Genomic DNA, 12530 nt, shown 5'->3' with positions numbered 1-12530 from the left:
CCTATTCATTTTTCAGGGGATCTTCCCAACACAGGAATCATATTGGGATCTCCTGCATTGCATGTGGATTCTTTACCAGCTGGGCTCGCTGCTGGTTTGGCTGTCTCAAATCCTCCATGACTTCGACCATCTTCTCTACACTCCGGACTCCCACATCTCTCCAGCTCATCTGTCTCTCCCAAGGTTTAGACATGTATTTCCAATTGTTTCTAGGACCCTTCCCCTGGGATGTTTCACAGGAACCTGCAACTCAGCATGGTCAAAACTCATTCTCCACGTTTCCTCTTCTTCCTCCATGCCCTGAACTCGGTGAATGATGCCACCATAAACCCATATGCTTATAACCCAAAATACAATTTAACCAATAAACCGTTTCTAAACACTGTTGTGTGTCACATGCTATGCTAGCACATGAACACAGAAATAAGGTGTTGGATAAGACTGGCCCCTGTCCTCGGGTTGCTTATAAGCCAGAAGGGAAGGCAAACATTAAACAAGCACACAAATACCCAATTCATCATAACTGTTGTAAGTACTACCAAGGAAAAGATAAGGAAGGAATCATCTTTGATTCTTTCTCCTTTCCACACCTATCAACTCTATCCTCTCGGTTGTAACTCCTAAGTATCTCTTCAGTTTGTCCTCTTCCGTCTTTTCTGTTGCCACCAGTAGCTTTCCTTTGATCTGAAATAGTTTCCTAATAGTTTCCTGTGTCTGCTCCTGTGCCTGTAATCTATTCGCCACACTATATCCACAATGATCTCTTACAATGCACATCTGCTTGTCACTTTCCTATTTAACACCCTTCAGTAGAATAAGACTGTTTATATAAAAAAGATAATAAAGTTGATAAATTAATAAACAGAGGTGAAAGCATGATCTGGGGTTATTGAGGAAAATTCTAGGAGTGGTTCAGCGAGGGAAAATGATTTGACTTCCCATTATAAACTCATCCTTACCATTTGATCTGCTTTATATATATGTATCACTTTAGTAAAAATGAGTAAGTGGTGACCATTTTGTAATGTATAGAAACATCCAGTCACTGTGTTGTGCACCAGGAACTAATACCGTGTTACAGGTCAGTTATCCTTCCAAAAACACACAAACTCATAGAAAAAGAGATCGGATTTGTGGTTACCAGAGGTGATGGGCAGGAGAGGGGGAAACTGATGAGTATGGTCAAGAGGGACAAACTTCCATTTATAAGATAAACAAGTACTAGGGATGTGCAGCGTGAGAAACATAATTAACACTGCTGCTTGTTACATGTGAAAGCTGTTAAGGGAGTAACTCCTAAGAGTTCTCATCACAAGGCAAACATTTTTTTCTTTAATTTTCTGTCCACATGAGATGGTAGATGTTCACTAAACTTACGGTGATTATCATTTCGTGATGTTGTTGTTCAGTCGCTCAGTTTTGTCTGACTTTTTGTGACCCTCATGGACTGCAGCATGCCAGGCTTCCCTGTCCATTACCAACTCCTGGAGCTTGCTCAGACTCATGTCCATTGAGTCGGTGATGCCACCCAACCATCTCATCCTCTGTCGTCCCTTTCTCCTCCTGCCTTCAACCTTTCCCAATGTCAGGGTCTTTTCCAATGAGTCAGCTCTTCCTAACAGGTGGCCAAAGTATTGGAGCTTCAGCTGCAGGATCAGTTCATCCAGTGAATATTCAGGATACAGCATACTGATTTGACTTACATCACGAAATGTGTATAAATCAAATCAGTATGCTGTATACCTTACGTGTACACAGTGCTGTATGTCAACTATATCTCAGTATAACTGGAAGGAAAAAAATAAGGCAATACTGCTCTGTAAAAAAAAGTATTGAAAATTAGTATACTTGGACCAAGTAGTATACTTGGGCTTCCCTTGTGGCTCAGTTGGTAAAGAATCCACCTGCAATATGGGAGACCTGGGTTCCAATCCCTGGGTTTGGAAGATACCCTGGAGAAAGGAAAGGCTACCAATGGCAGTATTCTGGCCTAGAGAATTCCACAGACTGTATAGTCCATGGGGTTGCAAACAGTCGGACACAACTGAACGACTTTCACTTTCATACTTGGACCAAGGAGAGAGGAATCTGTGTCCCAAGTCCCAGGTTTTAGGGCCCCTTTGATCCTTCTTTCAATAAGGTGGAAGCATCCGTGGGACCAAGCATCTGTGTCCACCCTGAATCTGTATTCACCTCCTTTTCCACTAGGTTTTGGGGACTTGGAACTCTAGCACTTCTTGCCCAAATGGCCTCAAACCCACTTCTGGAGCCTGTGTGGGCCCCTTCCCAGGTCTACCCTCTAAGGGTGGACTGCACCACCTGTGCACATGTCGCCGCATCCCTGGTGTGGCTGTTTGAAGGGCACAAAACTGGAACTGAAATGTGGGGATTAGAGAGTTAGCCTGGAGGAGCTAACTCCTCTGAGAATGGGGAGGCCTGGGGAAGGGTCTAGAGGCTGGAACTTGGGAGCCAGCTCTCACCACAATTTCTGTGGTGAACTCTGTGGCATTTGGGAATTCTAAATCCAGATCTAGGCTTTAAAATATGGAGGCATTTATGTGTTGCAACAGAAGGAAAGATGAAATCTCTGTCCTCTTTTAACAGTTTATCAAGCTTATTTGTAAACTGTAAATATTTGAACACAAATGTGAGCCTTTGTTCTCTTGCTGTAGCTCTGCAAATATTAGGGCCAAACCTGTTGAAAATCCTCCTGATAGGAAAGGGTGGTTTTAAAGCCTTCTGGATATATTTGTTCCTTTTATCATATATTTAAAACTGCTTGTAAACATTTCACAAGCCAATTTGGCATGGGTGTAACTCAGCTATGGGAAAACCCAGGCTGGGCCAAGCAGCCACTTCAGAGATCCCAATGGTCAGTGACTGAAGGTGACATGATCTGGTCAGGCCAGCCACAGCTCCCCCCAGCATCTCAGGATGAACATGTGGCCGTCTTAACTCCATTCAGATTGAACCTAACTGCACGGTTGCATGTGACTTTCCATATGATTTACCTTGTTCTTGTTACCAAAGCAAAGAATTCATATTCACTTTATGGAGTGTTCATATTTTCAAACTGGCCCAAGTTTGTAGTTTTGTAAAAAACCGAAACTACTCTGATTCTCTTTCTCTCCTTTCCTTTCTTTCTTCTTAAAGACAAGACAAAGTCCCCAAAAGAAAGTCCCCCCCAAAAGAAAGTCATTGCGAATTTCTTTAGTAAACAAGCTTTTCATTGGGAAGAAAATAGACCAACTTATGGGCCCAGAGTGCAGGACTGTGACTTTTCATCCTATTTCTAAGAGGGTCCCATCATGTGGTCTTCAACAAATGCTGTAATTTCTTCATGCCTCTTTTTCTTCATCTCTAGCTACACAGAACTGAGGTTTCTGTCCTACTGCCCAAAGGAAGTGGCTATCTGCATAAACTGAATAAGGAAAGAAAAGTACAAAATGTCCTGTGAATATGTTTTATTCATGAGCAACAGTATGAAAGCAGAGTACAGTGATGAAAGAACTATTGGTCACAGAGGGTATTTTTTCCCCAGCCACACCCACATACTGACAACGATCTCAGCCACTTGCGTTTTCTCTGATTACAAAGAGGTATCAGAAAAAATTCTGGCTGCACCAGAGTTCCACTTCACATAAAGTGGACATTTTTGGAGGCAAGACTCATGAGTAGCAAGACTAAAGGGTAGTCACAAGGACAAAGGTCTCTCTACCAGTTCTAAAATTCTAGAATTTTAAATTGTTTGAGAGTAGGCATGCTCAGCTGAACAGGAGAACTACTTCTCTTTTCAATGTTAGTGTCAAAATTTTGGCATTGCCTGGTCTGTCTGAGGTTGAGTTTGATACTTTATCTTAATCTGAGATTAAGTCAGTTGAACTCACAGACTAAGAAATATAGGATTAGAAAAATTTATTAGCTTTGTTGGATGAATCCAAAAGGTAGGAAGGTATCCTTTACTGGCATCTGAAAAAGGTTGACCAACACCTTTTCCTTTTATTGAATCACTCGCTAAGTTGCCAGACTGAGGGGAAAGGAGTATGGATGTCCAAGCTAAGAATAATTGAAGGTAAGCCCTTCAGTAGTAGACCAGGAACAGGGCTGTGCAAGGGCCTGGTGTCTTTTTCTTCCCAAACAGAGGGTAGAGTGGAATGAATATATGGGACAGTGACAGAGAAGTGCATGTCTCAGAAAATGGAAAGAAGAACTGATGACAGAAGAAGCAGAGACACCTCCTGTTGATTCCTGCCTGAAGCCATCATTCTGCCCTCTGGCTTCTGCATCCTGGCACCACTGAACGTTAGACCCTATGCCTGACTGGAGAGACTCACCGTTCTCTTTATCCCATGCACCATTCTTATAAAGTCCCTGATTGAATATAATGTTGTGAAGAGGTCCGCTTTCTTCATACAAGTCTAGTAACTGCAGGAAGTATTACATACACTCACCTTGAAGTTTGGAGACATTACTGTAGGTCTTGTGTGCTGGTCCTCCATCACCAAGTAAGATGAGTGAATTCCTGTGTGTTTCCTCCTGATTTTTGTGGCAACTAACTCACTGCAACAATAGCTTTTTCTGTGAAATGTTCAAAGAAGATAAAAACATTACACTTGATTTTGCAAACGTCTTCACGAAAAGAATCTTTTTTTTTTCTTAGAATCTGCAGAAGGCTAGATGCAAAGGGAATTTCCCTCATGAAGGAAAAGCTAAAGATTCTCACTACGATAGGCAAGTACTTATCTCTTATCTTCCTTCATGAAAGATTATCAATTCCCATTCCAATTCTTTGTAAGGTAAACCTGTTAATAGATTTTGGCTTCAAACTAAGCTTCCATTGATATGTCTAAGTCACCAGTGTAGCTGAGTTAGCAACAAAGAGTCTATGGGTATGGATATCTTTGGTATCTGCTGTATCTCTTTCCCAACCTAAAATCTGCATATTAGTTGCATATTAGTCTTTTTAACACAGAGGATTTACAAGCCAATATGGAATATTCTCACCTATGTTTAAGACTAGAGACCTCTTTAAGAAAATTAGATATACCAAGGGAATATTTCATGCAAAGATGGGCTCAATAAAGGACAGAAATAAGGACTCAATAAAGGACTTAACAGAAACAGAAGATATAAAGAAGAGGTGGGAAGAATACACAGAAGAACTATACAAAAAAGATCTTCATGACCCAAATACCTATGATATGTGATCACTCACCTAGAGCCAGATATCCTGACATGTGAAGTCAAGTGGGCCTTAGGAAGCACCACTACAAACAAAGCTAGTGGAGGTGATGGAATTCCAGTTGAGCTATTTCAAATCCTGAAAGATGAAGCTGTGAAAGTGCTGCACGCAATATGCCAGCAAATTTGCAAAACTCAGCAGTGGCCAAGGACTGGAAAATGTCAGTTTGCATTCCAATCCCAAAGAAAGGCAATGCCAAAGAATGCTCTAACTACTGAACAATTACATGCATCTCACACGCTAGTAAAATAACGCTCAAAATTCTCCAAGCCAGGCTTCAACAGTACATAAATCGTGAACTTCCAGATGTTCAACCTGGATTTAGAAAAGGCAGAGGAACCAGAGATCAAATTGCCAACATCCACTGGATCATCGAAAAAGCAAAAGAGTTCGAGAAAAACATCTACTTCTACTTTATTGACTACGTCAAAGCCTTTGAATGTTTTGGATCACAACAAACTGGAAAATTCTTAAAGTGACAGGTATACCAGACCAACTGACTTTCCTCCTGAGAAATCTGTATGCAGGTCAAGAAGCAACAATTAGAACTGGACATGGAACAACGGGCTGGTTGCAAATTGGGAAAGGAGTATATCAAGGCTGTATATTGTCACTCTGCTTATTTAACTTATATGCAGAGTACATCATGTGAAGTGCCAGGCTGGATGAGGCAAACTGGAATCAAGATTGCTGGGGGAAGTATCAATAACTTCAGATACGCAGATGACACCACCCTAATGGCAGAAAGCAAAGAAGAACTAAATAGCTTCTTGATGAAAGTGAAAGAGGAGAGTGAAAATGTTGGCTTAAAACTCAACATTCAAAAAACTAAGATCATGGCATCTGGTCCCATCAGTTCAGTTCAGTCGCTCAGTCGTGTCCAGCTCTTTGTGACCCCATGAACTGCAGCATGCCAGGCCTCCCTGTCCATCACCAACTCCTGGAGTTTACCCAAACTCATGTCCATTGAGTTGGTGATACCATCCCGCCATCTCATCCTCTGTAGTCCCCTTCTTCTCCTGCCCTCAATCTTTCCCAGCATCAGGGTCTTTTCAAATGAGTCAGCTCTTCGCATCAGGTGGGCAAAGTATTGGAGTTTCAGCTTCAACATCAGTCCTTCCAATGAACACCTAGGACTGATCTCCTTTAGGATGGACTGGTTGGATCTCCTTGCAGTCAAAGGGACTCTCAAGAGTCTTCTCCAACACCACAGTTCAAAAGCATCAATTCTTTGGTGCTTAGCTTTCTTTATAGTCCAATCCTCACATCCATACATTACTACTGGAAAAACCATAGCCTCGGCTTCGTTGACAAAGTAATGTCTCTGCTTTTTAATATGCTGTCTAGGTTGGTCTTAACTTTCCTTCTAAGGAGTAAGCGTTTTTTAATTTCATGGCTGCAATCACCATCTGTAGGGATTTTGGAGCCCCCCAAAATAGTCAGCCTCTGTTGCCACTGTTTCCACTGTTTCCCCATCTACTTCCCATGAAGTGATGGGACTGGATGCCATGATCTTAGTTTTATGAATGTTGAATTTAAAGCCAACTTTTTCACTCTCCTCTTTCATTTTCATCAAGAGGCTCTTTAGTTCTTCACTTTCTACCATAAGGGTGGTGTCATCTGCATATCTGAGGTTATTGATATTTCTCCTGGCAATCTTGATTCCAGCTTGTGCTTCTTCCAGCCCAGCGTTTCTCATGATGTACTCTGCATAGAAGTTAAATAAGCAGGGTGACAATATACAGCCTTGATGTACTCCTTTTCCTATTTGGAACCAGTCTGTTGTTCCATGTCCAGTTCTAACTGTTGCTTCCTGACCTGCATACAGATTTCTCAAGAGTCAGGTCAAGTGGTTGGGTTTCCCATCTCTCTCAGAATTTTCCACAGTTTATTGTGATCCACACAGTCAAAGGCTTTGGCATAGTCAATAAAGCAGAAATAGATGTTTTTCTGGAACTCTTGCTTTTTCAATGATCCAGCGGTGTTAGCAATTTGATTTCTGGTTCCTGTGCCTTTTCTAAAATCAGCTTGAACATCTGGAAGTTCACAGTTTACCTATTGCTGAAGCCTGGCTTGGAGAATTTTGAGCATTACTTTACTAGCGTGTGAGATGAGTGTAATTGTGCAGTAGTTTGAGCATTCTTTGGCATTGCCTTTCTTTGGGATTGGAATGAAAATTGACATTTTCCAGTCCTGTGGCCACTGCTGAGTTTTCCAAATCTGCTGGCATCTTGAGTGCAGCACTTTCAAAGCATCATCTTTCAGGATTTGAAATAGCTCAACTGAAATTCCATCACCTCCACTAGCTTTGTTCATAGTGATTTTCCTAAGGCCCACTTGACTTCACATGTCAGGATATCTGGCTCTAGGTGAGCGATCACACCATCCTGATTATCTGGGTCATGAAGATCTGTTTTATACAGTTCTGTGTATTCTTGCCACCTCTTCTTAATATCTTCTGCTCCTGTAGGTCCGTACCATTTCTGTCCTTTATCAAGCCTATCTTTGCATGAAATGTTCCCTTGGTATCTCTAATTTTCTTGAAGAGATCTCTAGTCTTTCCCATTCTGTTGTTTTCCTCTATTTTTTTGCACTGATCACTGAGGAAGGCTTTCTTATCTCTCCTTGCTATTCTTTGGAACTCTGAATTCAAATGGGTATATCTTTCCTTTTCTCCTTTGCTTTTTGCCTCTCTTCTTTTCACTGGTATTTGTAAGGGCTCCTCTGACAGCCATTTTGCATTTTTGCATTTATTTTTCTTGGGAACGGTCTTGATCCCTGTCTCCTGTAAATGTCATGAACCTCCATCTATAGTTTATCAGGCACTATGTCTATCAGATCTAGTCCCTTAAATCTATTTCTCACTTCCACTGTATAATCAAAAGGGATTTGATTAAGTCATACATGAATGGTCTAGTGGTTTTCCCTCACTTTCTTCAACTTAAGTCTGAATTTGACAATAAGAAGTTCATAATCTGAGCCACAGTCAGCTCCTGGTCTTGTTTTTGCTGACTGTATAGAGCTTCTCCATCTTTGGCTGCAAAGAATATAATCAATCTGATTTCGGTGTTGACCATCTGGTGATGTCCATGTGTAGAGTCTTCTCTTATGTTGCTGGAAGAGGGTGTTTGCTGTGACCAGTGCGTTCTCTTGGCAAAACTCTATTAGCCTTTGCCCTGCTTCTTTCTGTACTCAAAGGCCAAATTTGCCAGTTACTCCAGGTATTAATGACTTCCTACTTTTGCATTCCAGTCCCCTATAATGACAAGGACATCTGTTTTGGGTGTTAGTTCTAAAAGGTCTTATAGGTCTTCAGAGAGCCATTCAGCTTCAGCTTGGTCCCATCACTTCATGGCAAATAGATGGGAAAATAATGGAAACAGTGACAGACTTTATTTTGGGGGGCTCTAAAATCACTGCACATGGTGACTATAGTCATGAAATTAAAAGACGCTTGCTCCTTGGAAGAAAAGCTATGACCAACCTAGACAGCATATTAAAAAGCAGAGACATTACTTTGCCAACAAAGGTCTGTCTAGACAAAGCTCTGGTTTTTCCAGTAGTCATGTATGGATGTGAGAGTTGGATTATAAAGAAAGCTAAGCACTGAAGAATTGATGCTTTGGAGAAGACTCTTGAGAGTCTCTTGGACTGCAAGGAGATCAAACTAGTCAATCCTAAAGGAAATCAGTCCTAAGAATTCATTGGAAGGACTGATGCTGAAGCTGAAGCTCCAATACTTTGGCTACCTGATGCGAAGAACTGACTCCTTGGAAAAGACCCTGATGCTGGGAAAGATTGAAGGCAGGAGGAGAAGGGGACGACAGAGGATGAGATGGTTGGATGGCATCACCGACTCAATGGACATGAGTTTGGGTAAACTCCAGGAGTTGGTGATGGACAGGGAGGCCTGGTGTGCTGTGGTTCATGGGGCCGCGAAGAGTTGGACATGACTGAGCGACTGAACTGAACTGAAGTTTATGAAACTTTCTGTTTTCATCTGTATAGATAATGTCCTTAAGTGGGTGCCTTCCCATGTGGCTCACATGGTAAACAATCTGCCTGCAATGTGGGAGACCAAGGTTCAATCCCTGAGTTGGGAAGATCTACTGGAGAAGGGAATGGCAAGCCACTCCAGGACTCTTGCCAAGAGAATTCCATGGACAGAGGAGCCTCATGGGCTACAGTCCATGGGGTCGCAAAAACTTGGACACTACTGAACAACTACACTTTCACTTGAGTGGGTATATATAAAAAGTTATGAAAATTTCTTCACATAGGTTTGTTAGTTAATAGCTAGTATTTGTTTCTCACAAAATCCTGGAACAAAATCAAACTGTCAGTTTCAGTATGAGGCGGGAACTCAGGTTGGAAGAGAAAGAGGAAGACATTCTACAGAGAGTATAAAAGCCACTAGCTTCCAAGTCCTGAATTGCTCCAACCTCATTTCTCCATTGCTATACCAAAAAAATATGCCAACATTTTTCATTCTGCTGATGGGTACAGTGATAATAAACCAATGTTGGCAAGACCTTTTGAAACGGGCATATAGAGTTTATTAAGGAAGCAGGAAACAAGACTAGAGAAAGTCTTTTTGATTGGCCAGATTTTATAAGGTTACATAATATGTTTTTTTGCACCAAAGGAATTGAGCAACTGACTTTGAAAAATATTTTTTAATTAATTAATTAAATTTAAAAATAAATGTTTATAAAGGGTTTTAAAAAAAGTCTTCCTGTTACTTGGATAATAGCCCCAAATCAGTCTGATTTAGTAATTAGTTAAAATGTTTCAAAAGTCAAGCATTTGAAAGAAAGGAAGCCAAATGATTTAGCTACTACTCTTTTGTTTTAATCTTTCATTCAGCAACATTGACTGAATTTACAGTGTATGTCAGTAATCTTCCAGGTTGGGTGGGAGACAGAAGGAGGTCTAAGACAGAAACACCTCCCACAAATAAATTTATAATTTAGTAGAAGAGGTAAGGCATATGTATACAGATATCTACAACAATATAAGATGGTATAATGCTGGCTGTAAGGAAAATGCAAAGTACTTCCCTTGGGTGATTGGAACATTTTGTGTGGAGTTGGCCTTGGAGCTGGTCATGAAAAGAACAAGATCTTCCAGAGTGAAAACATGGGCTAACTATTTCCTCTGGGAAGGCTCTGCTGACCGTCTCTCCCACTCCCCTTCCTTTCCCTGCCCCAAATGGTGGAACATTTGTGTGCTGCTTCTGCCTTACTGTCTACTGTAATTTATACAGACTTTCATCATAACAATTATATTCTAAATTCTACTTGCAAGTCTTGTCCCTCCAGGGAAGTAGAAAGTCTTTTAGGACAGGAGCTATGTCTTTTCATATTTGTTTCCTAATATTTAGCTGGGCCTCTGGCATAGTATACTTACTCAATAAATATTGAGGGAGAAAGGAAGTACATTACAGGATATATTCAGGTATCAGTGTGTACTATAATTTAGCTGAAATCAAAGATTAATGAAGGCAAGCAGGGGGAATTAAAGCTACAAGAGTACGTTGGAAAGTAGGTCTGAAACTATCAAGTGTTGGTGAGTAAATGGAATAGTGGAAACTCTTCTGCGCTGCTAGTGAGACTGTAAATTGGTACAACCATTTGGGGGGGGAAATTTATTAGTATCTAGTAAAGTCAACAGACTGGTTCCAAATTGGGAAAATAGTACGTCAAGGCTGTATATTGTCACCCTGCTTATTTAACTTCTATGCAGAGTACATCATGAGAAACGCTGGGCTGGATGAAGCACAAGCTGGAGTCAAGATTGCCAGGAGAAATATCAATAACCTCAGATATGCAGATGACACCACCCTTATGGCAGAAAGCAAAGAGGAACCAAAGAGCCTCCTGATGAAAGTGAAAGAGGAGAGTGAAAAAGTTGGCTTAAAACTCAACATTCAGGAAATTAAGATCATGGCATCTGGTCCCATCACTTCATGGCAAATAGATGGGGAAACAATGGAAACAGTGTCAGACTTTATCTTGGGGGCTCCAAAATCACTGCAGATGGTGACTGTAGTCATGAAATTAAAAGACGCTTACTCCTTGGAAGAAAAGCTATGACCAACCTAGACAGCATATTCAAAAGCAGAGATATTACTTTGCCAACAAAGGTCCGTCTAGTCAAAACTATGGTTTTTCCAGTGGTCATGTATGGATGTGAGAGTTGGACTATAAAGAAAGCTGAGTGCCGAAGAATTGATGCTTTGGAGAAGACACTTGAGAGTCCCTTGGATTGCAAGGAGATCAAACTAGTCAATCCTAAGGGAAATCAGTCCTAAATATTCATTGGAAGCTGAAGCTCCAATACTTTGGCTACCTGATGCGAAGAACTGACTCCTTGGAAAAGACCCTGATGCTGGGAAAGATTGAAGGCAGAAGGAGAAGGGGACGACAGAGGATGAGATGGTTGGATGGCATCACTGACTTGATGGACATGAGTTTGAACAAGCTCTGGAAGTTGGTGATGGACAAGGAAGCCTGGTGTGCGTAGTCCGGGGTCACAAAGAGTTGGACACAACTGAGCAACTGAACTGAACTGAATAAAGTCAAAGATGCTGGTGACCCAATCTTGTGACCCAAAACTTCCAATTCTAGAGTAAATCTTGCTCATGTTTACAAGGAGACAGATGTAAATATTAATAGCAAAAAGTTGATAACAAATGTCCATCAGTATCAGAATGGATGAATAACTATAGATTTATCAATAATGAATAGCTATAATATTATATCTATGTTGCATGTATTATATTAATATCAGTCACTTGTTGTTGTTTAGTCATTCAGTTGTGTCTGACTCTTTGCAACCCCATAGCCCACCAGGTTCCTCTGTCCATAGGATTTCCTAGGCAAGAATACTGGAGTGGGTTGCCATTTCCTTCTCCAGAGGGTCTTCCCGAACCATGGAGAGAACCCGTGTCTCATGAATTGGCAGGTGGATTCTTTACCACTGAGCCGTCAGGAAATATTACTCATATATAATACATAATGACTACAGATATATCAACATGAGTGAATAGCATACTGGTGCTTCACCTGTTGACACTCACAACAGCCTGAGAAGACAGCCTCCTGGAGTTGCAGTTCAGAATGTTCTATGGAACACTGGCACTGTACCACCCACTCTTCCAGGTGTCTAGCTTGCATAGATAATAACTTCTGCAGGTGTTTGCTTCTCAGCCTCCATCATCATGTAAAACAATTCCTTATAGTAAACCTATCCATTTGTTCATCAGTCAATAGATGGCGAGATGGGT

The 12530-nt window shown here is 41.1% G+C and overlaps 1 long non-coding RNA gene across 1 annotated transcript in view; it reads right to left on the bottom strand.

Annotated features, from left to right (window-relative positions):
- Positions 1-12530, bottom strand: part of LOC106991766 (uncharacterized) — a 44576-nt gene that overhangs the window by 19555 nt on the left and 12491 nt on the right. The window contains exon 2 of the long non-coding RNA XR_001436509.4: positions 4452-4578. This is a non-coding gene — a long non-coding RNA (uncharacterized LOC106991766). The remainder of the gene's footprint in view (positions 1-4451; positions 4579-12530) is intronic.

This window comes from Ovis aries, chromosome 22 (assembly GCF_016772045.2).
Source record: "Ovis aries strain OAR_USU_Benz2616 breed Rambouillet chromosome 22, ARS-UI_Ramb_v3.0, whole genome shotgun sequence".
Classification (NCBI taxonomy): Eukaryota; Metazoa; Chordata; class Mammalia; order Artiodactyla; family Bovidae; genus Ovis; species Ovis aries.
Note: the sequence above shows the minus strand (reverse complement) of the source record. Positions and strands in the feature narration are given on the sequence as shown.